This window comes from Lutra lutra, chromosome 6 (assembly GCF_902655055.1).
Source record: "Lutra lutra chromosome 6, mLutLut1.2, whole genome shotgun sequence".
NCBI lineage: Eukaryota > Metazoa > Chordata > Mammalia > Carnivora > Mustelidae > Lutra > Lutra lutra.
In genome coordinates this window covers 112873996-112898957 of record NC_062283.1, presented here as the reverse complement: position 1 = coordinate 112898957, position 24962 = coordinate 112873996, and the positions used below count along the sequence as shown (strand labels likewise).

General features: G+C 42.8%; 1 protein-coding gene and 1 non-coding gene across 14 annotated transcripts in view; both read left to right on the top strand.

The window, feature by feature from the left end:
- Positions 1–24962, top strand: part of BACH2 (BTB domain and CNC homolog 2) — a 362273-nt gene that overhangs the window by 298341 nt on the left and 38970 nt on the right. The window lies entirely within an intron of this gene.
- On the top strand, positions 9715–9818 carry LOC125103430 (U6 spliceosomal RNA). The gene has a single exon (XR_007128417.1). It is a non-coding gene; the product is annotated as a U6 spliceosomal RNA (small nuclear RNA).

The window sequence follows — 24962 nt, the reverse complement described above, 5'->3', positions numbered from 1 at the left end:
AAACATGTATTTTCTCACAGTTCTGGAGGCCGGAGGCTTAGCAGCCCTCACCTTCTCGCTGTGTCCTCACTCGGCCTTTCCTCTGTGCACAGAGAGAGAGCAGTGGGTCTCTTCTCTTCTTATAAAGACACCACTCCTGTGAGATCGAGGCCTCACCTTACGGCATCATTTAACCTTAATTATGTCCTTAATGACCCATCTCCAAATACAGTCACATGAGAGACTAGGGATTCAAACTGTGGAGTTTAGTAGGGGATGTAATTCAGTCCGTAACAATCCACTAAAAAATGATGGATTTGTACAAATACAAAACAACACATGTGCAAGGTTATCCACATATGACAACTATATAACCACATACAGTGCAGTCATAAGAAAGAAAAAAAAAACAGCTCCATGTACTGATAAGGAGTAATTTCCAGGATATATTTTATTTTTTATTTTTTATTTTTTTTAGATTTTATTCATTTATTTGAGAGAGAGACAGTGAGAGAGAGCATGAGCGAGGAGAAGGTCAGAAAGAGAAGCAGACTCCCCGTGGAGCTGGGAGCCCGATGCGGGACTCGATCCCGGGACTCCAGGATCATGACCCGAGCCAAAGGCAGTCGTCCAACCAACTGAGCCACCCAGGCGTCCCTATTTTATTTTATTTTATTTTTTAAAGATTTTATATTTATTTGACAGAGATCACAAGTAGGCAGAGACGCAGGCAGAGAGAGAAGAAGGGAAGCAGGTTCCCTGCCAAGCAGAAAGCCCAGTGTGGGGCTCGATCCCAGGACCCTGGGATCATGACCTGAGCCGAAAGCAGAGGCTTTAACCCACTGAGCCACCCAGGCACCCCCAGGATATATTTTAGAAGGCAAAAATAAGATGCAGAAGAACACATACACTATATATGATATGGTCCCTTTTGTGCAAAGAAAAAGGGAAAATAAGAATATATATTTATAATGTATAAAAGTATATGTATAACTTATAAGCATATACATGCATAAAGACATTTGCAGATTTTATAAAAAGAAACAGAAAAGATAAAGAATTATGAAAAAAGTGACCTATTGAAAGGCGGTGAAAGGAGTGAAAAGTTTAGGATAAGAGTGAATCTCTGAGCATATCTTTTTATTTGGTGTTGACTTTTGGATTATTTAAATGTTTTACATAGTCAAAAAATTAAAATTTAGGCAAAAAGACGAAAAGGAGCAAACCTAAAAAATTTAAACAAACAGAAAAAATGAATTCATTGGATATTAAACTGGTTAGTAGAACACACAGAATAAAAGAATAAGTTAGATTAAGTTTTGCATCTGGTGCTATGACTAGACATCCTCTGTGGGACATTCTTCAAGACCGCTAGCCTGAACTTTTCAAAAACATCAGTGTCATGAAAGGCAGAGTGACAAGGGACTGTCCTAGGTAAACGCAATCAGTGACCTTTGATTGGCTCTCAGATTGAAAACAAATCTGTAAGGGACATCATTGGAGCAATTTAGAGACCCTGAATATAGACTGTATATTAGTTTATAATGTTATATCAACATTACTTTTCTTGGGTAGGAAAATGGGTATTTTTTATATAGAATGTTCTTATTCTCAAGAGATATATGCTGAAGTATTTAGAGGTGAAAATGTAACTTATTTTCAGATGGTTCTGGAAAGTAATGTATACGTGTGTGTGTGTGTGTGTGTGTGTGTGTACACGTTGATAGTAAAGAGAGTGCATAAATTGAGCAAAATTGAATAGTTGGTGAATCCAGATTAATGACATAAAAATGTACATTTCTTTCATTTTTTTCTATAGATTGAAATTTTCAATAGATTGAAATTTGAAATTTCTCTATAGATTGAAATTTTTCTATAGATTGAAATTTTAGAAAGTCAGGGCGAACATAATCGATGTGAACGGATCTTGTCATGAAGGTGTCATTTCAGGAAGCATTCACAGAGTACCTACTGTGGGCCGAACCCTGTTGTAAGAGTTGGGGATCTTGCACAGGATAGGACAGAGTTAGTTGGGGTTCTCCTGGACCTACGTTTTAATGGGGAAGACAAAAAAGGAAACAAGATAACTTTAGACTGTGGTAAGTGCTAAAAACAAAATAAACAGGGTGATATGATAAACAGCCATCAACGGGAGAGGCAGGATTAAACAGGGTGGCCCGGGAAGGCTTCCCCCAAGGAGGCAGCCTTTGAGCTGAGACCTGAATGGCCAGAAAGAGCCATTCATCTCTTCAGCAGATTTGCACTGAGCACTGGCTGTGTACAGGTAAGCCCAATACTTTCACAAAGTTTATCCTCCCTCTAGGGTTTACATATGGTAAACAGGAAGAGTAAGTTGGTGATCAGTGTTACAAGGGAAAAGAAAGCGGGGAGGGGAATAGTTCATGAGGACAGGAGTTGAAATTCTAGATAGAGTAGCTCAGAAAGGTCTCACCAAGCAGGCAACACAGAGAGACCAGGGCGAGAGCTAGGGCTAGAAGGAGACAGATCACAGCACCGCTGATAGGCTGCTTAGTGCTGGCTTCCAGTCGGGGGAATAGGAGTCTTTTGGTGGTTTCTGGCTAGAACAGGGATGTAATCCAGCTTACCTTTCCAAAGGATTCTCTGGATGCAGGTTTGAGAATAGGCAGCGAAGGGTCAAGGGCAGAAGCAGGGATAGGACCAAAGCATCTCCTGCCATCACCTAAACGAGAGGTGGTTTAGACAAAAACGTAGCAGGGAGGGAAGGCAAAGGTTTGGATTCCGACTCTGTTTTGAAGGCAAAGCTGCCAGAATTTCCCACTAACTGATTGGAAGTGGGATACGGGAGAAAGAAAAGGATCCAAGATAAATGAGGTTTTTGGCCGCAATACCAGAAGGATAGGAGTTGCCTTGAACTGACGGTGGGAAGGAAAGTTTGCCCCTGGAGCAGGTTTAAGAGAGGAAACACGGGTTTGGAGGGGAGGGGAGTTAAGATCAGGGATTGATCAGCAGTCCGGTGGAGGGAAAACATAAAACCAGAAAGACCTACTGAGAATTTCACATCAGGCTTGTGCAAGGATAATTAGGATTGCCTGGTAGACGTCTTTCCATAGAATTTTTTTTTTTTTTTTTTTTTTTTTTTACAAATAAACCTACTGGCAAGTTGAGTTCTGTCAGGTCAGATGAGAAGGTTACCTCCCAGGGCACAGTCTTCTGACTCTAAGAGTCGGGCTCCCACATGGAGCTGCTGTAGAATGCCTCCCTCATTCTGGGTGCTGGCTGGAGGTTTCGGTGGGAAAGGAGGAAATCATGCCAAAGATGTGGCCCTAGTCACAGTAACGCGTGAGGCAGCGTTGGTGGGGGTGGCCCTTCAGGGTTCAACCCGAGTGTAACAGTGGTTCCCAGACATTTTTTGCCAATGACCCCTTTGACATGTGACCAGATTCCACAGGCTGTCTTTCAGTTTGAACCCAAACTTCCCTTCCTTCTATGCCCCACGCCTGCGTCCGTGAGGGACACACATTCTAAGCATATTTCGTTCCTCAAGAGCAGGCTCTACAGCTTTGAAACTCTTCATTAGCATTCCATTGCCTCATCTGCTCTCCCGCCAAGATTCCGACAGAGGCTGCTCTCAAAATAAGGAGGCCTTATTTATTCCGATTCTCCCTCCCCCAGGAAGATGCTGAGAGCTTTTCATGAGAATTCTTCAAAAATTGCTGAGATTCTGTGGACTTCAGAAAATGTACTTAAAATGGGGACTCCGGTAACGAGGACCCTCAGTAGATACTCGCTGGTGGAGATGATAGGCCTTGAATCCCCTGTGTCTGGAGGGCCCTCGTCATTCTGCCCACTGTGGTCCAGCCCAAGAGAACACTCCGGGAGACCATCTTTTTTTTGGTCGAGAGCAGAAACAGAGGGGAGGTGGGTTGGCCCTCTCCCTCTCATTCTTCGTACCTGTTCTTCCCATCTCCCTGGACTTATTTCAAAAGCCATGTTAGTGAAATAAACCAGTCACAAAAAGATAAATACTGCATGAGTCCACGTATATGACATACCTGATGTAGTCAGATTTACAGAGACAGAAATAGAATGGTGGTTACCAGGGCCTGGGGGATGGAGGGGAAAGAGGGTTGTTTAATGCTTATAGTAGTTCAGATTTTCAAGATAAAGAAGTCCTGGAGGTCAGTGTCACGACAATGTATATACGTAATACGACTGAACTGTACACTTAAAAATGATCATGGTGGTAAATTTTATGGTACATGTTTTTTACACAGTTTTTTTAGTCACATTAACATTACTTCCATGGAATGAAAAAATACTCAAGTTCTAAAACTTGAATGCCTTAGGACAGAGTAAACAGGCAGAGTCCATGGAATAAGGTTTTTATGTTATAACCATGGCTGTTTCTATTATCCACTTCCTCATGATTCTGCGGGATGCACATACCTATGGTGTGTATGTCTCTGGGTCTAGGTATAAGCACTCTAGCATTTTCTAGACATTTATTCATTCTTTTGAGGGGCTCATCTACACACTGAACTTGATACAATTTTGTCTTTTAAAGAAAGACCAAAGAATATATATATATATAGTGGACTACTATGCAGCCCTAAGAAATGAAATCTTGCCATTTGCAACGACATGGATGGAACTAGAGGGTATTATGCTAAGGGAAATAAGCCAATCAGAGAAAGAAAATTATCATATGATCTCACTGATAGGAGGAATTTGAGAGGCAGGTTGGGGGGTTGTAGGGGAAGGGAGGGAAAAATGAAAAAAGATGGGACTGGGGAGGGAAACAAACCATAAGAGAGTCTTAAACTCAGGAAACAAACTGAGGGTTGCTGGAGGGGAGGGGAGGGGAGTAGCAGGGATGCGGTGACTGGGTAATGGCTATTGGGGAGGATATGTGCTATGGTGAGTACTGTGAATTATGTAAGACTGATGAATCACATACCTGTACCCCTGAAACAAATAATACATTATATGTTAATTTAAAAAGAAAAGAAAGTCCAAATTGCAGCATGAAATACTCAGGGTCACGTAACAGACTACTGGAAAATCCAGGATGCCCATGTCTACCTCAGGCCTGGTCTCAGAATCACTCTTTCTCTTTATCTCAGGCAACCCCTGCTCTCTGGCCAGGAGTAGTTCTTATTAAAGAGCATGGATTTTATGAAGCAGGAGGTAGCAGGAGGAGTAGAGAGAGTAGCGTCTTGAAAGCAACAGCTCCCATACCAACCAGTTTAGCCCTGGGCAAATCCCTCAACTCCTGAGCCTAGCTCCTGGGGATAATATGAATGCTTTGCAGGATAGGAGTGAGTACCTGGGACATGGGACATGGGTCTTTTGTTCATGGTCATCATCATGACTCATGGTAGGAAAAAGGCTTCAGAATCCCCCTTGAGACACCCAGCATACCCACTGGGTAGTCTCCTGCTGGGCTTAATGTCGAGCAGGTCTAGGTCGGCTCTACTTGGCACAGATTTCTATTCCAGCTCCTACTGTTACTTGCTTCAAATACAATTGTCTCTTAGCCCAAAACTTACTGAAATTCAGCCTCTTTTATGCTTCATACACACTTGGGCCCCTTTTCTAACCAGTTATTGAATTGTACAATTCCCTGGGTCCCGTAGAGTCTGGCCCCCATGGGTTCCTCAGTCTGTATTAGAAGGTTATTTTTGGATCTTAGGATTTACTTCAATCCTTTTTGGGGGAAAAAAAAAAAAGTATGATATTATTTGACATTGTAACTTGCTTTGAGTTAAAGATTTCTGAAAGAGCATGATCATCTTAGCATCTAAGGCTTTTTTCCTGCTCTGTCTTAATAGAACGTAGAGGGGCAGCCTCTGTATGAGCATGGCCATCTGTGATCAAAGGCCAGTGTCAAGAGAAGGTCCCTGCACTGCCAGCTCCGCAACAGGAAGCCCTAGTTCAATTGTTCATCGCAACTTTGTGTCTAGATTTTGAGTTAGAATCATTAATGAGATAGCAAGGTCACAGACCTGGAAAAACTACCCAAAAGATTCCAACCCAGATTCGAGTCCTAAGACTAACATACAGCTATATGAGAGCTAGAACGGGTGATCTCCGGGAACCTAGTTGGACCCATCATTGCACGAGCATCTCTATTGCCTTGGCTTCAGGTTGCTGGTGCAGAGCTGTGTTCTCTCATAAGTTCTGACCATTCTTGATAAATTAGAGCTGTCGACCATGAGTATCAACCAGTATTTACTGCCATGTTTTAGAGCATATTCTGTACCTCATCTCACTTCTTTGATTGCCTTGTGTCCTCCATCTCTTCTACTTGTGGTCAGGACCTCTGGTTTCTTTTCTTCTTCTTAGCAAAGATATCGGGATTACCTGGTTCAGTACTAAAACCTGTCCAAGAGATTATTTTTTTTTAAAGATTTTATTTATTTTTTTGACAGAGAGAAATCACAAGTAGGCAGAGAGGCAGACAGAGAGAGAGGAGGAAGCAGGCTCCCTGCTGAGCAGAAAGCCTGATGTGGGGCTCGAACCCAGAACCTGGGATCATGACCTGAGCCGAAGGCAGCAGCTTAACCCACTGAGCCACCCAGGCGCCCCTGTCCAAGAGATTATTAAGGAGGAAGGGCTTTGGGCTATTTTCTCCTGCCATTTTCAAGGTGTATAGAATGACAGGGCGTGCACAAGTTTTATGATATTATTAAGTGGCTGTTGTGTCAAGCCCAGGAAAACACAAGATGGGACATGCTGCTATCCGTTCAAACGAAATTGTAGGTCCATGGGACTGACTGCACTCCTCTGACAGGTCTAAATAGAAAGAGCTTACTTGTTCAGCACGGGAAGATCATGTCTGGAAATAATGCCTGTATAAATGACTTGAAACTCAGTCCGCTAAGTCTGCATTTGTTTAATTTCACGGTTCTTCAACTATACAGTTGAATTTTTGTTGAATAGGTCTGATGGCCTTTGAAAACTTACATACTTAGGAAATCACTGACTTTTTAATTTTTTTTAAATATTGACTTCCACTACATTCTATGAAGACTCCCTGTGTTCTCTGTAAATGTTCATGATCTCAGCAGACTGGTTGGACTAGGCCAGCATTCCAAACTAAAGTAGATTGACGGATGTGCCATTCATAGACTCACAGGAGACTTGGGGAAGTTCAAAAAAGCTCTGTTTGTTTTGCCAACTCACAAGTCCATATATTTTGGCAGTGGTATCTAAAGTAAATGAAAATATTATCAGCCTTGTCTTTCTTTCTTGTCAAGATTTGTATGAAGTGTTTAAGGAACACTAAGAACCATGAGTCCTCTTAATTATTGTGGAGAAACAGTGAGGAGTGTCACAGATTACAGGTTAGAAAATAAGGCATATTAGAAGTCATCTAGTCCAATCTCCCACCCAGTTTGGAATCCCTTTATTATAGGACATAGGGATCTCTGCAGCCTCTGCTGGAACACTTCCAGCAATGGGGAGCTCACCATCCCTCAAGAACTGCTTCCATTTTGTCATCTGCAATTACTAGAAAATTCTTCCTTATTTGTGCCAGATATCTACATCCCTTACATTTTTTTTGTGACCTTATTTATGCCCTCTGGAATGAAAGAGAACAAGTTTCATCTCTTCTTCTCATAATAGCCCATTAGCTCTCTAAAGACAGCTCTTCCATGGGGCCTGTAAATCTTGCTTTCTCGGGATTTAACTGCTGGGTTCCATCTATCACATAGATTCAGTGCTCATCTTGATCCTTGTTGGTCAGGCCTGCTCTTAACACGCAGCACTAAATGCTAGAGTCTCGATGTGATCTGAAGAGTGAAGAACAGAGGAAAGCTATAACCCCTTCTCTGCATTAGACATCTCTTGGGGTAGCCGAGAATTGTGCTAAGTTTCCTGGCCTCTGTGTCAGTGTCCTGACTCACCTTATTAAGCCAGCACTTTCCCATCCTGTCCTTACGAAATTGACTTCTTTTAATCCCCGTACAGGATTTGATGTCTATTTTTGTTAAAATGGATCTTTACATTTTACCCCATATTATCAGCCTGTGGTCATCCTTTGGGATCTTGACTCCCTCTCCTGAAGTATCTGACCAGCTTGCCACCCCCATCGTCTCCTAGTCAGATATAGAACTTAACTGTAACAGAGCAGACAACAGAAGCCGCGGTCACATCACCAGACACTTTCCTTCAGGTTGAAGTTGACATTGATCCGTCATCCAGCTACTGGTCATTTAATTTTACTACATTCCAGACCCCATTGTTTCATATTATTCGAAGAGTGACTTAAGAGATATCAGCTGCCTTGCTGGAATCCTGGGATGCTATTTCTGGTGCATTCTCTGAGCAGTAATCCTATCAAAACCAGAAATGAAGTTATTTTGGCATGACTTGTTCCTAATGAAGCTTGAATCATCTGCCACTTTCCTGTCTAGGCTCTGAGTGGGTGACGGTTTGCCGAGCCCAGAAAGATCAAGTATACGGTTCAAATGGAAGTGCTGTTCAGAGACTTGGTTTTACTCATGAAGAGTATCAAAACTTCCAGAGAGCAGGTGGAAAGATTTAAGAGTGCCACATGCACATTTGAATTGAGTGACAGTGAAATGTCAGGGAAAAGTCTCCTCCATTATGTGTATACATCGTAAAAATGAAAAGAAAACCATGGGGCGCCTGGCTGGCTCAGTCGGTGGAGCATGCGACTCTTGATCTCAGAGTTGTGAGCTTGAGCCCCGCGTTGGGTGTAGAGATGACTTAAAAATAAAATCTTCAGGGGCGCCTGGGTGGCTCAGTGGGTTAAAGCCTCTGCCTTCGGCTCAGGTCGTGATCCCAGAGTCCTGGGATCGAGCCCCTCATCGGGCTCTCTGCTCCGCAGGGAGCCTGCTTCCTCCCCTCTCTTTCTCTGCCTGCCTCTCTGCCTACTTGTGATCTCTCTCTCTCTGTCAAATAAATAAAATCTTTAAAAAATAAAATAAAATAAAATCTTCAGAAAAAAAGAAAAAGAAAACTGAAAAAAATAATAATACTGTGACTACAATTCTTGGAAAGATGGCTGATAAGACTGAGATATGATGTAAAAACAGAAAAGGAGGGGTGCCTGGGTGGCTCAGTCGTTAAGCATCTGCCTTTGGCTCAGGTCATGATCCCAGGGTCCTGGGATCCAGCCCCGAGTCGGGCTCCCTGCTCGGCGGGAAGCCTGCTTCTCCCACTCCCACTCCCCCTACTTGTGTTCCCTCTCTCGCTGTGTCTCTCTCTGTCAATTAAATAAATAAAATTTTAAAAAACAAAAACAAAACAGAAAAGGAGGCAGGATATTAGAAAAACAAAAACTCTGAGTTCCTGAAGCCCACAGTGCCCCAGATCTCTATGAAAAAGAGAGCGTGTGTGCAGTAGAAAGGTAGTGGGGAGGCAACCCCATCCAGGCTAGGAGTCGAGAGCAGGGTTTCTAAGGGGAAATAGGTTTAAAATGGTTCCTTGATCATGGGATGGGTTTATAAATCCCACAGAATGAAACTCAGATTAAAAACACATACCAAGGGGCGCCTGGGTGGCTCAGTGAGTTAAGCCTCTGCCTTCGGCTCAGGTCATGGTCTCAGGGTCCTGGGATTGAGCCCCACATCGGGCTCTCTGCTCAGCGGGGAGCCTGCTTCCCCCTCTCTCTCTCTCTGCCTGCCTCTCTGCCTACTTGTGATCTCTCTCTGTCAAATAAATAAATAAAATCTTTTAAAAAATAAATAAATAAAAAATAAAAATAAAAACACACACCAAGAAGTGCTCACTTGGGCAGCACATACACTACAACTAGGATACAGACAGGATTAGCATGGCCCAGGTGCGAGGATGACACACAGGTTCATGAAGAAGTACCATATAAAATACACACACACACACACACACACACACACATGCACACGCAAAGAGCTGCCTCAGAAACTCCCCCAGTGATGCTGAGTTCAGGTCACCTCCAACATCAGTCTTCCTTACCTTCTCTTTCTATTTCCCCGTTTTAGTCTTTCTCAGATACCAGGGTCCTGAGAAAGCCTTTCCAGGTCCTGCCATACGAGGACTGGGTTCTACAGGCAACAGCCCATGGCCTCTGTCCCTCCAGCAACGTCCCTGTTTTCAGAGAGCTGTACTTCAGTCCCTCAAGCTCCCTCTCTCCAGCACCAGGAAAGACTGAATCCTGGAAAATACTGCTGTGGCGTTATTTTTGGCTCCCTTCCTTCCCGCCCTGTGTCTGCCTGCTCATCGACAACCATTAACAGCTGTTAGAGGGGGCTTTCAATTGCATGGCTTCTTGCTGAAGTGTTTTAACACCGGTTTTCTAAGAGCTCGGCTACGCTCTGGAGGTGAGAGAAAAATGGCAGAAGAGTTACATAAAGCCCCCGTCATTTGGGGAGCCAGGTTTTTCTCCCCCCCCTTTTTTTTTTGCAAGAAAAATAAGCCTCTGACAAGAGCTGTAGAGGCACCGCCCAGCTGCATCCCTGTAGAGTCGATTCTGATGATCTCATGTGGTGGCCCTAGAGGCAGCCCTGTGCCATTAGCAGGAACACAGTCGAGGAGTTGCGATGTCTATGCACCGTTGACGTTGAGCATTTTCCCATTCCCACCCTCGCTGAGCTGCTGGAATTCTGGACTAGACACAGAGGAGGTAGCCTGGCAGCACAGAGATTAGAAGATGCCAACAGGACCCCCTGAGGCCATGCACAAGCCTGTACCCCAGTCAGCCTCTTCCAGGAGCCCACTGCTGCCAATGAGACTGCCGGCTGGCCCTCTCCTCCATTGTTTACTTCCCTACAAAGGACGGATAACTACAGTAGACATTTGGAAGTTCTGAGCTCCTCGTAAATGTTAATCCATTGATTCTCATTAGCCCCAGAAGAGATGATGATGTTGTTCCTGATCAAGAATAAACCCTTCATGTCTACCAACACTTTACCACCTTTGGCTACTTCACTCCACGCCCCCTACCCCTAGCTGGGACTAACGCACAGTCCTGTCCCCATGTTTCAGACTAGAAAACAGGAAAGGCCCTGTTCAAATGTCTTCGACGTCAACACTTAGCCAGAATAATGGTTCAGTCTCCTAATCCCAGTGTTTTCTCAAAATACAGGTATGTGTAGCACAACATGGAAGTGAGATGATCTCAAGTGACATATGAAGAACTTTTTTCAAAATCATTGTGTTTTTTTTAATATGTATTAGAAAAAGCATAACCTGAGATTTCACGGCCAATCTTGCTTAGGATAGGTTTCTTTCTGAGCTAAATTTATTTAAGGAAGAAAGTGAGTTGCATTAAAGAAAATACTAAAAATTGTGACCACGGGTCCCAAGTCTCTGTAGTTTAGGAAACACTTCATAATTCAGCACTTTTCCTGTCCACAAGTGCAAGCACTCTTCCTTGTCCACAAGACAAGAATATGTCTTGTACAATATCTACCCAAAGGAAGCCACAGTGGCATCTTACTGGGAACACAGGGTCATGCCTATTTTCATAAGTTTTGTATAAAATACAGGAGTAGGCTTTTGCATTTAAGTACATTTAGATGGAAACACTTGTTATGTGTGTTTCTTTCCATCAGCATTCTTGGTTATCTGATTTATGTATTATTTCCAAAACACCCTAGCTCTCCTGCTTGGGTCCCTAAGTATCTATACCACCACCTCTCCTGTCTGTAGCCCTCCTAACGGCGAGGTTAGAGCATAATGCTCTACCTGACGACTGTGTCATGTTGCAGAATTTCTTCAGGACTAGCTAAGATGATTTGCACCTCTATTTCAGTTTTCTGTAACCACATACCTCTCCCCGCTCCTTTCCTTCTCCTGTTTCATCTCAGTGAAGTTCCAGAGAAGACCTATTTGTTTGCTCTTGTGGGTATCCTTATAATTTAGATGTTCTTCCAAAGAATGGTTTATGGAGGGCAATGGGTTTGATAACAATAACCCCATCTTCTGTTGCTAAAATTGTAGGAGACAGAGGGGATATATGGCATGAGATGAGCCAGGACAAGTCAGTTGAGCCCAATTCTAAAGAGCCTTGAATGCCAATGTGAAAGGGGCCTGGTTTTTAATTCTGCAGGAAGCGGGGAAATAAAGTGATTGTCATTGGGAAGATTAGTCAGGCAACAATACAAAGGAAGAATCAGGGAGAAAGAGACAATGGCCAGGTTGGTACAGTGGTCTAAGCAAAAAGTAAGAAGGCCATGAAGGAAGTCATGTTTGTTTGAAAAGAAAGATACAGATGCCTTTTAAAGACTGAAGAGTAACAGAAAAGGTTTAAAATTGTATCATGATTTTCAAGCAGACGTCATTGACTAAATTGTTGATTACCTATTTCTTCTAGATCAGTGCTATTCAGTAACACTTTCTATGATGATAAAAATGTTTTCCTACACGGTCCAGTATGGTAGCCACTAACCACATATGACTACTGAGCATTTGCAATGTGGCTAGTGTGACTAATCAGTCTGAATTTTCTAATCGTATTTAATTTTAATTAATTGTAATGTAAATAGCCACATGTGGTTAGTGACCATCATATTGGACTAACCACCCTAGTGCAGGCCTTGAGTACAAGCCTTGAGTACAAGCGCCAGCTATCTCGCCGGACTTGTTTGCCATTCTGTCCCTAGAGCCTAGTATTGTCTGTCACATAGTAGGTACTTAATAAATATTTGTTAAGTGAAAGAATAAAAAGAAACCTTATGAAACAGAGGCAAAGATTATGTCCTCTTCGAATCAGTATGCTCCTTTATGGAGAATTTTGGCCTCCACACAAAAGAGGAGGATGGAGGTTTCCCACACACATTTAGAACATTTCCCAAATGTTTAAACTGAAGCTCTCAGCTTGTGCAAGTGGAATAAAATCAAGGCAAGGGGATAGATGAAAGTCAGCCATGTGGTGGGAAAATCCAAGCCCAAAGTCTGTTCTTTCGGTCCCTAACTTCTTGGTTTTCGTTTCTGGCTATTGTAGAAATTGATAGTACCCAGCCTTTTCTTGAAATATGTGAGAGTAATGATCAGCATGAAAAAATGTCTTTTATGAGGAATGATAAAAAGAAAATGTGTTAGAGCGGCTTGGTTACATGGCTGTAGAAATACAGGGAGGTCTACACGTGATCTGGAGTGAGGGGCCCAGGAACTTAAGCCCCATGACCTTGGGCAAGTTGTTTAAGCTCTCCAAACCACAGTTTCATAGAAAATGAGAAAAGGAATCATAAACACTTCACTTACCAAGCTGTTGGGAGGAAGAAATGATACAATAATAGGAAAATTCATGGTTCATAATCCATAAAGTTCCATTCAGAGGTTTATTTTAATTCACACAGACTGGATTTATATCTAAATGTATGTCGGAGAGACACAGTTATATTAAAATATAATTCTGATATGTGCCTTCTAGAAAATGAAAAATAAGAAGTCCTCAAATTCCAGCTACCTACATCCAAAACAAAATCTAAACAATCCCAAAAAAGACTTTTATTTCTCTTAACATTAAAAAAAATTTTTTTTCTGGAAAAGCTGATCCCACAACCTCCTTCCAATAGCTTATTATGACTCAGTAGTGGTTGTTGCCAGGAAGTTCTTTGTCTTTCCGCCATCTCCCTGCCCTTTTAGATTCAGTGGCTGCATCCTCTTCCCCATCTGCCCGGGACCACCTCCCACTTGTCACTGCTCCCCTTCATACCCTTATCTCCCCTGCTCTGTGCTTCCATCACCTGCCTCAGGTCCCCTTGTCTTAGCATTAAAATTAGGCCCTTTTCTTCTCTTTCTTCAAACTCACAACTTCCGCAGTACCTGTAGCCATCTATTAGGAAATGTCTCTGGGCGCCTGGGTGGCTCAGTCGGTTAAGCATCTGCCTTCAGCTCAGGTCATGATCTCAAGGTCCTGGAATCCAGTCCCACATCAGGCTCCTTGCTCAGTGGGGAGTCTGTTTCTCCCTCTCCCTCTGCCCCTCCCCCCCCCAAATCATGCTCACTCTCTCTCAAATAAATAAAATCTAGGAAGGAAGGAAGGGAAGGAAAGGAAAAAGGAAAGGTAAAAGGAAAGGAGAAACCTCTCCAGCAACCCGAATCTCCCAGGACCACCAGTTTACCTCCCTCACCTCTCATTCCCCTTTCTTTACTCTCCATGATGGTAGCAAAGAACTAGTCATCACTCCACATGTACGGACCATCCACAGACAGAGCTCTGTATAACCCTATCAAATAACATCACACCGGCTTAGGTTTTCCATGTAGGTAACCCCTACTTCCAGAAAGTTTCAAAACTTGGCCTGTATGTCATAATTGCATTCTGTTCCCCAAATCCAGGATTGTAAGGAGATTCCTGTTGAAGATAGTTATTCAGTTGCCACTGGAATTACTTTCTCATAGTACATAAATCCCATTTCTTTTTCATAAATATGACCACTTTTCTGGTCTTTTTGTCATTTTTTTTTTCCAGAGTTGAACATTCTTATTAAAATAAAGGACCATAACTGTGCACAATCCAAATAATTGCTAATCAATTCAGGGAACATGTGTGAGTTTTCAGGTTTTGCCATTCTCCCCCACTGACAACATACTCTCTTTCTAACCATATTCAAAGACAGGAATCTCTAGAACTCCTATTGGTTTTCATCATACATAAGATTAAATAATTATTTAATTCTTATATTTGGGGTCTATTTTTTCTTCTTTTTTTCTTTCCAAATATTTTCTTTCCAAAATATTGACATCTAATTAAGCCTCACCATAATGTACACCATTTGCCACCTTTAAACTTTTATTCTAATTCAAATGTCTCTTTATGGCTAGTACTTGGAAAAATAAGGCCACTCTAACCCCAGTGATTGGTAAAAATACTGAAAATTCAGCCCTCCTTAAGGTGAGACTAGTTCATTGCTGGCTAGTCAATGGTATGACAACTGATTGCATTGGTAAAAGGGTAAAGTGGTAAGTATGCTGAAATTATACAAGAGATAACCATTGAAAATAATGTATTTTAAAATCCTGTTATATTCAGAAATATACAGACTTAACATAAAAGATAAAGCAGCAGTACAAGCTCAAAACTTAAGACCTTCTAGTGGAAGCCAGTAGGGTTCTGCAAACGCATGGTTAGGTGATCACACTACCCAAGATCTGGGTTCACAGGCATGTGTCCTCAGGGCAGAAAAGCAGCAGAGAAAATCACACCTGGCCCTTCTTTTCCCTCCAGAGGGTTGCCGATCAGACTTGAAACCGTGGTAGTAAGGATTAGCCCCTGTGGTCCACCACTGGGAGCAGCCTAATCTGATGATTATATTCATAATAATCCATCAATTAGGGTCCTTATGAAGAAGTTGCATATAAAAGTCCTGCATACAACCAAACATAACCCCACGTTCATACGGAAAACCAGGTGCACTTTTCACTTTTCATTTTACCAAAGCTGGGAGGCGGTGGGAGTCCTCCCCTGAAACATTCAGATTCTTTTTTTAATACGCAAGTTACATGACTGTAAAAAGAGTCTTTGTTTCACGTTTGCACTACTTGAAACATTTCCATTGTCTCATGCATTGGTCTGTGTAGATGCAGGTTGTATTTTTGGTGGTCCATTGTCTGAGGAAAGAAGGCTAGGATGGGCAATCTGGATAAACTGCATTCCCAGAGTTTCTTAAGAAATTAGTTGTTTGGGGCGCCTGGGTGGCTCAGTGGGTTAAAGCCGCTGCCTTCGGCTCAGGTCATGATCCCAGGGTCCTGGGATCGAGCCCCGCATCGGGCTCTCTGCTCAGCAGAGAGCCTGCTTCCCTTCCTCTCTCTCTCTGCCTGCCTCTCTGCCTACTTGTGATCTCTGTCTGTCAAATAAATAAATAAAATCTTTAAAAAAAAAAAAGAAATTAGTTGTTTGGGGGTACCTGGGTGCCACAGTCTGTTAAGTGTCTGCCTTTGGCTTAGGTTGTGATCTCGGGGTCCTGGGATCGAGCCCCACATCAGGCTCCCTGCTCAGTGGGGAGTCTGCTTCTCCCTCTCCCTGCTTGTGCGTGCACTCTCTCTCTCTCTCTCAAATAAATAAATAAAATCTTAAAAAAAAAAAAGAAAAAATTAGTTGTTTGAATTTAAAGTGTGTTTTTTTTTCTAAAATTGGTTATAAATCATGATTACTTTCCTAAATCTGCTCCCAAATCTTACATCTGTATCACCTTTCATTTTTTTTAAACTTATTCAGTGAACAGATATTTATCATCATGCAAAGAGAGAAAGAAAGTAATCCTTTAGGAATAAGTGAAGGGCTTGAAAGTACAAGGGAACAGAAGATCATTCTAAGGAGAGAGGACATCATGGAGGAGAGGAGGTACAGGTGGGATGTCCAGGGGTGGGAAAAGGCCAGCTAGGGCCAGTGTCCTCCTCTCCCCCATTACATGCCTGTAGCACCTTCTCTGTATTTCTGTCACAGCACCTATGGGATTGTATGGTAATTGAATCATTGCTTGTCTGTCCCCTCATCTAGACAGTAAGATCCTTGAGTCAGATTTCTGTGTGGTGGAGGTGATATTTTCAGTCTGCAAATCGACCATCTAGAATAATGCCATCATGATAGCCAGTTGGTTAATGTTTGTCATATAAATGAAGGGCATCCTTTAGAAAAGTTTCTGGAGGCAGAAAAATGTGTGGCATGTATTAGATGAGAATGAGAGGGAGGAATGTAATGGAGTCTGGAGGCCAGCAAAAAGGATTTCACTGGATTCTAGTTCTGGGGTCCTTTTTTTCAGGCAAACCTAAGTTCTATTCATTTTATATTTTTTATGGGAAAGTATTTTTGGAGTTCCAGCTAAGGAGCCCATCTTCTCCCAGTCTCAGGGATGCATGAGCTTCCTCTGTGGAGGGATAGAAATCTTTATAGGTGGGTTTTAAGGAGCCAGTGGGTCCGACTCCAACAACCACCACGGGTGTTCACAACTAGAGAACAAAAGGCAGTTTCTCCGGTGAGCCTTCCTGAGGACTTGTCTGCCATTCACTTTTAAGCACAGCTTATTCACAAAGTGGGGGCTGTTTTGTAAGTCAGGGGCAGCATGTGTTTCATAAAAGCCCTTTCAGGGGGAGCCTGGGTGGCTCAATGGGTTAAAGCCTCTGCCTTCAGCTCAGGTCATGATCCCAGGGTCCTGGGATCGAGCCCCACGTTGGGCTCTCTGCTCAGCAGGGGGCCTACTCCCTCTTCTCTCTCTGCCTGCCTCTCTGCCTACTTGTGATCTCTCTCTGCCAAATAAATAAATAAAATCTTTAAAAAATAAAAAAAATAAGAACCCTTTCAGTATTTGGTTCTCTTTATTTCTGCCACTTATACAAACATACATGGAAATGGTCTTTATCTTTTCTTTGCATTATCAATTTTTCCTCTCCCTCCTCCCTTTTAAATTCTTAATGTTTTTGTGTTTATTTTGCATTTTTTTATGCTAACACAATCCAGCCAGTAATTTTCCGCATGGCCCTCGCCTCAACTGATGGCCAGCGACCTTGAACGAGGGCCTGGGCAGCCTTGTCTGGCTGGCCTCAGCTTCCGCTCCCTAGGCTTCAGGTTTGCCGCTACAATTATGAGTGAGAAGCCCATGGGTAATTACGGTGCATGAATGGGAGATACTCCTGGACTTATTTGCATGCATTACTTGCTGGTAGTTTCTCTGTTGAGGTCTCTCCATCCTTGTTTTTACAGAGCTCTTGGCAGGGTTTCTGCAGTTGGTGTGTGAATTTTTATGATCTGTTGCATGTTATTCATGCAATTTCCTGCCCTGTAATGGTATCAGTTTTCCAGACGCAGAGGAATACAGACTAAAACCCGGGAGCCTGCATTAGCATAAAATGTCCCAGTTCTGTCAGTTTGATTAATTTGTCTCTTTGTCTCCACTCTATATGATAAGTGCTATTAATGGTTGCAACACTTCATATGTCAAAGTCTTTCTTCCTAATGACTTGAAAATGCGGTTTATTTCCCCCCTTTTTGTATTATTTTCCTCATTTAGCATTCCACTCAAGTATAGATTTATGCCATGCTCTTTCATTATCTTACTGGTTGCAGCACTGGAGTGATTACATATGGTGTAGAGTACGCGTAAAGATGTGATCCCAGGGGCAGCAGCTGCTGATGCAAGCTGAAAATAGATCCAGCATACGCTCAGCACTTTTCCCAGAGGCCTTTTATTTATTAGGCACAGTCTTGGTACAGGACAGCTTGGATCCTCATTTAGCAAGATGACTTTTTTGCCTTTCGGAACACTGCAGTGACTTTGCTCTATTTACTGACGCTGCTATGTAATTATTTCTTTAACCGCCTTGTATCTCAGCCTTGACTTAACCTAACAAAAATTGTAATATAATCTCGATATATAATGAACTCAAGAAGCGACAGGCCCCATTTGAAGTAATGGAGCTTGACAGATCTAAGGTTTAAATTAAATAATCCTATTTGTAAGACAGCATTTGTACATGGTACGCTGCTTTAAAATGAATTTCTATTCTTCTCTAGCACTTCTTACACTGTTTTCGGTATTCTCCCTTTCAAAAGGACTTTTTCCAGAAAGAAGCACATCACGAAGCCAAGGGCTCTTTCATAAGGAAAGAATCAAATGAAATTTTTTTACCCATTTCGATCACTGAACTGGAACCGGCATCATTAATGATTCGTGATGGGTACTTATTAATCTAGGCTGGCAAATCCAGACAGCTCAGACTGTTCTATCAGCACAGAACATCTGTGATATAAATATAATGGAATTCAGGATTAAGATAATAGCAAACTTTCTGCACAAGTTTTAGGTTCAGGTAGGTATTTTTTATCATAATTTTGAGAAGTCCTAATAACAAGTGTATGTATTTATTTTCTAAATAAATCCAAGCAGAACCCTCATTTCATGATGTCATCCTTCTCTTTGAGAGGTATACATTCAACAGGAAAAGGAGGAAGTTCATCGTATATCTTAACAGATAGCATCAAGATAGTGATTCCTCCGTGTGTGATAAAATTGTGCAAATTGCAAAAACAAAAAATAAGAACATTAAAAGTTTCCAGGCAAATGACAGCCTGAGAGTAATGTTATCTATTGGCAGAACCTAGTCCTGTGATGAGAATGCCTTGAAGAGAAATGAATTTATAAATAGAACAGACCTCTTTATGGTAAAGTAACAAATAAGGGAGGCAAGTTAGTAAATTTCCTTTTTCCTTTTTGGAGTGTGATTTTACCTGCTCTGAACGGAGAAGGCATCAGAGAAGAGGGTGGGCGATTCCCTCCTTAAATTTGTTGTTGCCCTCAGAGAGCACAATGGATTCTATTTGGTAACAGAGATTTTATTAATTCCATAATCAAACGAGAGTCACATGGGGTTAAAACCATCATTTCCTGCTGGGTCAGGTTAAAAATTAAAGCCGTAATTCATGATAAATAAAGCGTTGGAAAAAAAAAAGAAAGAAAAAGAAAGAGTGATTGTCTCATTTTAGTGGGTATATATGATGCACAATGTTGTAGAAAGAGCAGTAATCCAAACCACTCCTAAAATAAGCAAACCCAGGAGCACTTCCCTGAGTCGAAGAGAACCCCCCCCCCCACTTTCCTGCCCACATGCACAATTGCATGAAAAAGCGTTAGACCATAGCATTTATCAGGTTGATCATCGTGGTTCATATAGTCTCTCAAGTTTGTTTGGGAGTTTAGACTGCTAATAGCCTGTGCTGTGTAATGAAAGCAGCAGCCTTCACCCTGCCCCAGAGATGCCCTCCGTAGGAACAGAACAGAAGACAAGCGACAGCTCGCCTGCGGCTAATGCGCCTGCTTTCTTACTCTTTTTATTTTGTCTTCCTTTCTTCCTCTCCTGTCCTGCTTCCCTCTCTCACATACAAAGAGCACCCAAGCTTATTCTGCAGGCTCATCCCTAATTACCGTCGTCGTGACACAAAATGTTATAGCCGATTTCATTCTCTGTCTCGTGGCCTCAGAACAGTGGGTGATCTTGCTTGCTATAGGAGAAGTGATACTCAGGCATGACAGGATGAATTAAGGACGGGGACTAAGTATTAACTCTTAATTCCCTAGCTCTTGTGGTTCTAAATTAGATTCGGTGTCATTATAACTGGGAGAATGTGAGCATTTTATGGGTATGTGTCTGTGTCTGTCACTGGAACCATGTTTGATCAGTTGAATTGACCTTGGTTTTCTGGTGAAGCACATCAAGTGTATTATGAAACAAGCAGCCCAAATAAAGAAAAACATGTCACAGGGGCGCCTGGGTGGCTCAGTGGGTTAAGCCGCTGCCTTTGGCTCGGGTCATGATCTCAGGGTCCTGGGATCGAGTCCCGCATCGGGCTCTCTGCTCGGCGGGGGGCCTGCTTCCCTCTCTCTCTCTCTCTCTCTCTCTCTCTCTGCCTGCCTCTCTGTCTACTTGTGGTCTCTCTCTGTCAAATAAATAAATAAAAAATCTTAAAAAAAAAAAAAAAGAAAAACATGTCACATATCTTGTCAAATATTTCACTGGGACCTCTGAAAGTTGGTATTTCCCTTCTGCCACCAGATCTGGAATGAGAACAAAAGCACTTCATTTTTGATAAGTGAGACTTGATTTTCCTTTGAAACCTCTTCATTTCCAAGATGCCTTATGAGAGTTATCACAGTTTGGACTAAGTTTCCCAGTAAATGATGTCGACTCTGAAGGAGGCTCTCAGGGCCAATTAGTTAGCAAATGGTTTGTAAACCAAAGGCTAAAGGAAGAACTACATTATCAGATAAGAGCCAAGCAAAGAAAGAAGGAAGAAACAAACTCTATTGAGCTCGTGTTGTGTACCAAGTGAATACAAAGATAATTTGAGCAGAATAACAAAGATCTTAGGATCAAGAGGGGGAAAAAAAGATCAATGGACTTACAGAGTTGGGTTTTTTTTGATACTATGGAATACTGTGTTCCATTATAAACATTTGTAGAGGTATTTGAATAGAAGACAGAAAAGGGGGAAAGACTGAAGAGGGGGGTAATAAAGTTCTTAGTCTGTCTAAAGAAGTAAGAATAAAGTGGAAGAATTTCAGCTCCTAAGGACAGAATCAAATCAGCTGGGTTTAATACCAAGATAGTTGCTAGTAAGTAGAATTATAATATTCATTTTTGTTCCTGAATTCTGTTAGCAATTTCTCCCTCTTCACATTCTTTGGGAAATGGAGAAGTCTGCATCTAAAGCTTTACTTGGCTTTCAGTCAAAGGTCTGCCTCACCCAGGAAACCTCATCAGGAAACCCAAAATCAATGGAATTTTTTTTTCAATGGCTAACACAAGCCAGTTCTGAGTCCGATTTAAAATTCACAGTATAAATTCATCCTGGCTTGCTACAGCTGTGAATGTACTCTATTTTCTATTGCTGACTCTTCCAGTAAAACGTACATCCACTCCACTTTCCACACTTCAGATTTCAAGTGGAAGAGAGCTGTTGGAAGGCCTCCTCTCAAAACTGACTTATTGAACCTCGTAGAACCTGCTTGAGGTACTTCCACGAGTATAGATGTGCATGTGCTTACTTTTTGAAAATGATCTTTGATCCAAGAAAATTACAGCATTAGTATTTACGGGCGCACGATTATGCAGTGGGCTTTCTGAAGGTCCTGTTGTGAACAAGCTGGATGGAGCTCCTGTCCCTCTAGTTTGGGTTATACTCTGTTCTACTAAAAAGATACATATGCTTCATTAAGCCAAGATTTATTAGCAAGGCCGGCAGGTGATAATGGAGCAGTAATTTTTACATATCAACTTTGACTTGGTGCCCTTAATTGGCAGCAAGGAGAAATATTAAAAGATCTTGCTAACGCAGCATGATGCATGGGAATTAAGAACATCAGGCAGTTATTTTTTTCTTCTGTGATATATTGGGAATCATAAAACCTTGGTCTTAAAATTCATCTGACCCAGCACTAAAGAAATAGGCTATATTTTATCTTTCAGATGGCCTTCATGTCTAATACTGTGATGCTGATGAGGATTTTAAAAAATAACCTTTATTGAGCATTCACTATGTGCCAGGCACTGTTCCATGCATTTTTTTACATGCTTAACTCATTGACTGTCTGGGATTGTTGTTGTTATTATTATTATTATTAATCTCCGTATGATGAGGAAACTGAGGCAAGAAAGGTTAATTAATTTGTGCCAAGGTCAACACCTAAGTCAAGGAGCCTGGATAGAAGGCAGCCTGACTCCCATATTCTTTTTTTTTTTTCTTTAAAGATTTTTATTTATTTATTTGACAGAGAGAGAGAGATCACAAGTAGGCAGAGAAGCAGGCAGAGAGAGAGGAGGAAGCAGGCTCCCCCGCTGAGGAGAGAGCCCGACACAGGGCTAGATCCCAGGACCCTGAGATCATGACCTGAGCCGAAGGCAGAGGCTTAACCCACTGAGCCACCCAGGTGCCCCCTGACTCCCATATTCTTTTTTTTTTTAAAGATTTTATTTATTTATTTGACAGAGAGAGACCACAAGTAGACAGAGAGGCAGGCAGAGAGAGAGAGAGAGAGAGAGAGAGGGAAGCAGGCCCCCTGCCGAGCAGAGAGCCCGATGCGGGACTCGATCCCAGGACCCTGAGATCATGACCCGAGCCAAAGGCAGCGGCTTAACCCACTGAGCCACCCAGGCGCCCCCTGACTCCCATATTCTTAACCTCTTGCCCTCAGAGATGATAGTAATACTCATTAAAGATGCAGTTGTCTGTGGGTTTTGGGGGGGTTTCTAAGTTTCTTTTTTATTTATTAATTCTAGAGAGTGAGAGCAAGCAGGGGGAGGAGCAGGGGGAGGACAACAAGCAGACCCTCCACTGAGCTAAAGCTCAGCATGGGGCTCAAGCCCACACCCCGAGATCCTCACCTGAGCCAAAATCAAGAGTCAGGTGCTTAACCGAATGAGCGACTCAGGCACCCCAGGTGTCTGTGTTTTAAACAGGTGGGGAAATGAGGCCCAGGGTGCCACAGCAGTCAGCTGTAGCTTGGAGACAGCCCGATCTCCACCTTTCTTTCAGGGTTTTCCTGTGCCACACAGACGTCACCATGAGCTTAGCAATGGAAATTTGCCTTCATGCAAGAAAGAACAAGAAAGATCCTGAAAAAATTGAAGTGTAAAATGATAGCAAGAGAAAACACCTGAAATCTGAAATAAATTTTCATTCTTCTTCTTTCTACCCATCAGTGATCCCTCAGCTCATGCTGCTTGGTCAAATAAAAACCTTAACATCTAGGTCATCTTGACTTATGTAAGGACTTGATTTTCTCTGAGGCCTCAGTTTTGAGGCACAAGGTATAAGACACGTCTAAGAAAACAGCTATACAGATTTTTATAATAACCCAGTGTGGTAGGTAGAATAACAGTCCCCGGAAGATGTCCATGTCCTGATCCCCCAAAACCAATGAATATGTTACCTTACATGGAAAAAGGGAGTTTGCTGAAGTAATTAAGTGAAGGACTGAGATGGAGAGATGACCCTGGGTTTTCTAGTTGGGTGCAATGTAATCATAAGAGTTCTTGTAAGAGGGAAACAGGATGGTCAGTCTCCAAAGGTCCACTTTGAAGTCTGAGGTCCCCTTGAGTGATGATGGAAGAGGCTTCTAGAGGCCCAGGCAGGCTCTGGCCACAGAACTAGTCAGTTGCTCCGCAATTATCATAAAAATCAATCAACAGGGCCTGGGAGGAAGGTTGCCTTTTCCCCATCTCTGAGCATAGCGATTTTTAGCAAGTCATTTCGTTTTATGAGTTCATCTATCTTCCATTCATCTTTATTTTAAAATAAAACAGACTTCTCACATTCTATAGGAACTATCACCTCTCTCTCATTGGCCAGGCCAGAATGATTTATTGGGTACGTTTGCTGTTCTTAAAAATTCTACGTCATGCTGTGGCTAAAACAAGTGACTGGTCTCAGCGGCTGTCTTCCTTTAAAGAAATCTCCAGGCCACAGAATTCAGATCCATATCCTCCTTAATAATTTATGACTCTGAATCCCAAACTACCTTGGTTATGCCTCTCAGCCTTTACACAGTCCCCATCCTATCAGTCATGTGGTAAAGTGTCCTGGATGACTCTGATTAGAACCCTCATTTCACCAGTGTTGTACCCAGGCTCTGACCTCGGTTGGTTGGTTAGAAGCAGTGGGGCCCCTTGAATCTGACTCTCAGTCTGTGCTCTCACACATCCACAGCTCAGCTTCCTCCCGGCCTTTCTACTCTGTCTAAACCTCCCTTCCATGGCCACTACCCATTCTCCGCCCACAGCTGGCGCCTGCCTGGACTTCTGTGACCAACCTGTGCCCCTGCGCAGGTCGTCCCCCAGCTGTGACTAGATTCATCTCCCCACTATTCCTGCTTGGCAGACCCTGGTGGCTCTCGATTGCTGGCCAGCCTCCTCGGTGTGACCCAGGCTGACTGTGCTGCCCGTGCCCCTGCTCACATGTCTACTGTCACCTGTGGCCACCCCAGCACCCCACCAGAGCTGAACTCCTGTCTCACCACCCGGCGTGCCGGACCCGCTCATGTGTCTGCGTATTTACCTTTTCTCCCACGTGCAGTACCGGTGCCCACACAGTACCTGTCTAATCCTCCCTCGGGCCTCCCCTTCTGTCTTACTTCGTCTGACGTAGGTGCCCCTTCCGTCCTCTCCTAGTCTTCCCCCAGTGCGGCTCTTACACAGCGTTGTCATTACCTGTCAACTCGTCTCTGGCCCAACAGCCTAGCACATCCCGGGTGAGGCACCCTTTCTTCCTTATTCGTTGTTTTATCTTCCTAGCACCTAAGACTAGGGAACCATGGGAGGTAGTCAGTCCATGTTTGTTAAGGGAATAAAGCAAGCTGCACCCTACTGCTGCAAAGGTGGTCCCCAGTAGCACCCTGGAGAGGGAGTCCCCAGTGGGGGGGGATGCCTGGTCTCACTGCCTCCAATTGGATGACTCCAGTTCCTCAGAGTGCAAAGCCAACCCAGCTAAGCACTGTCGTAGAACTGGGGTTCACTGGTCTCTACATGAGGCTGCACGCTTGCCATTTTGATGCATT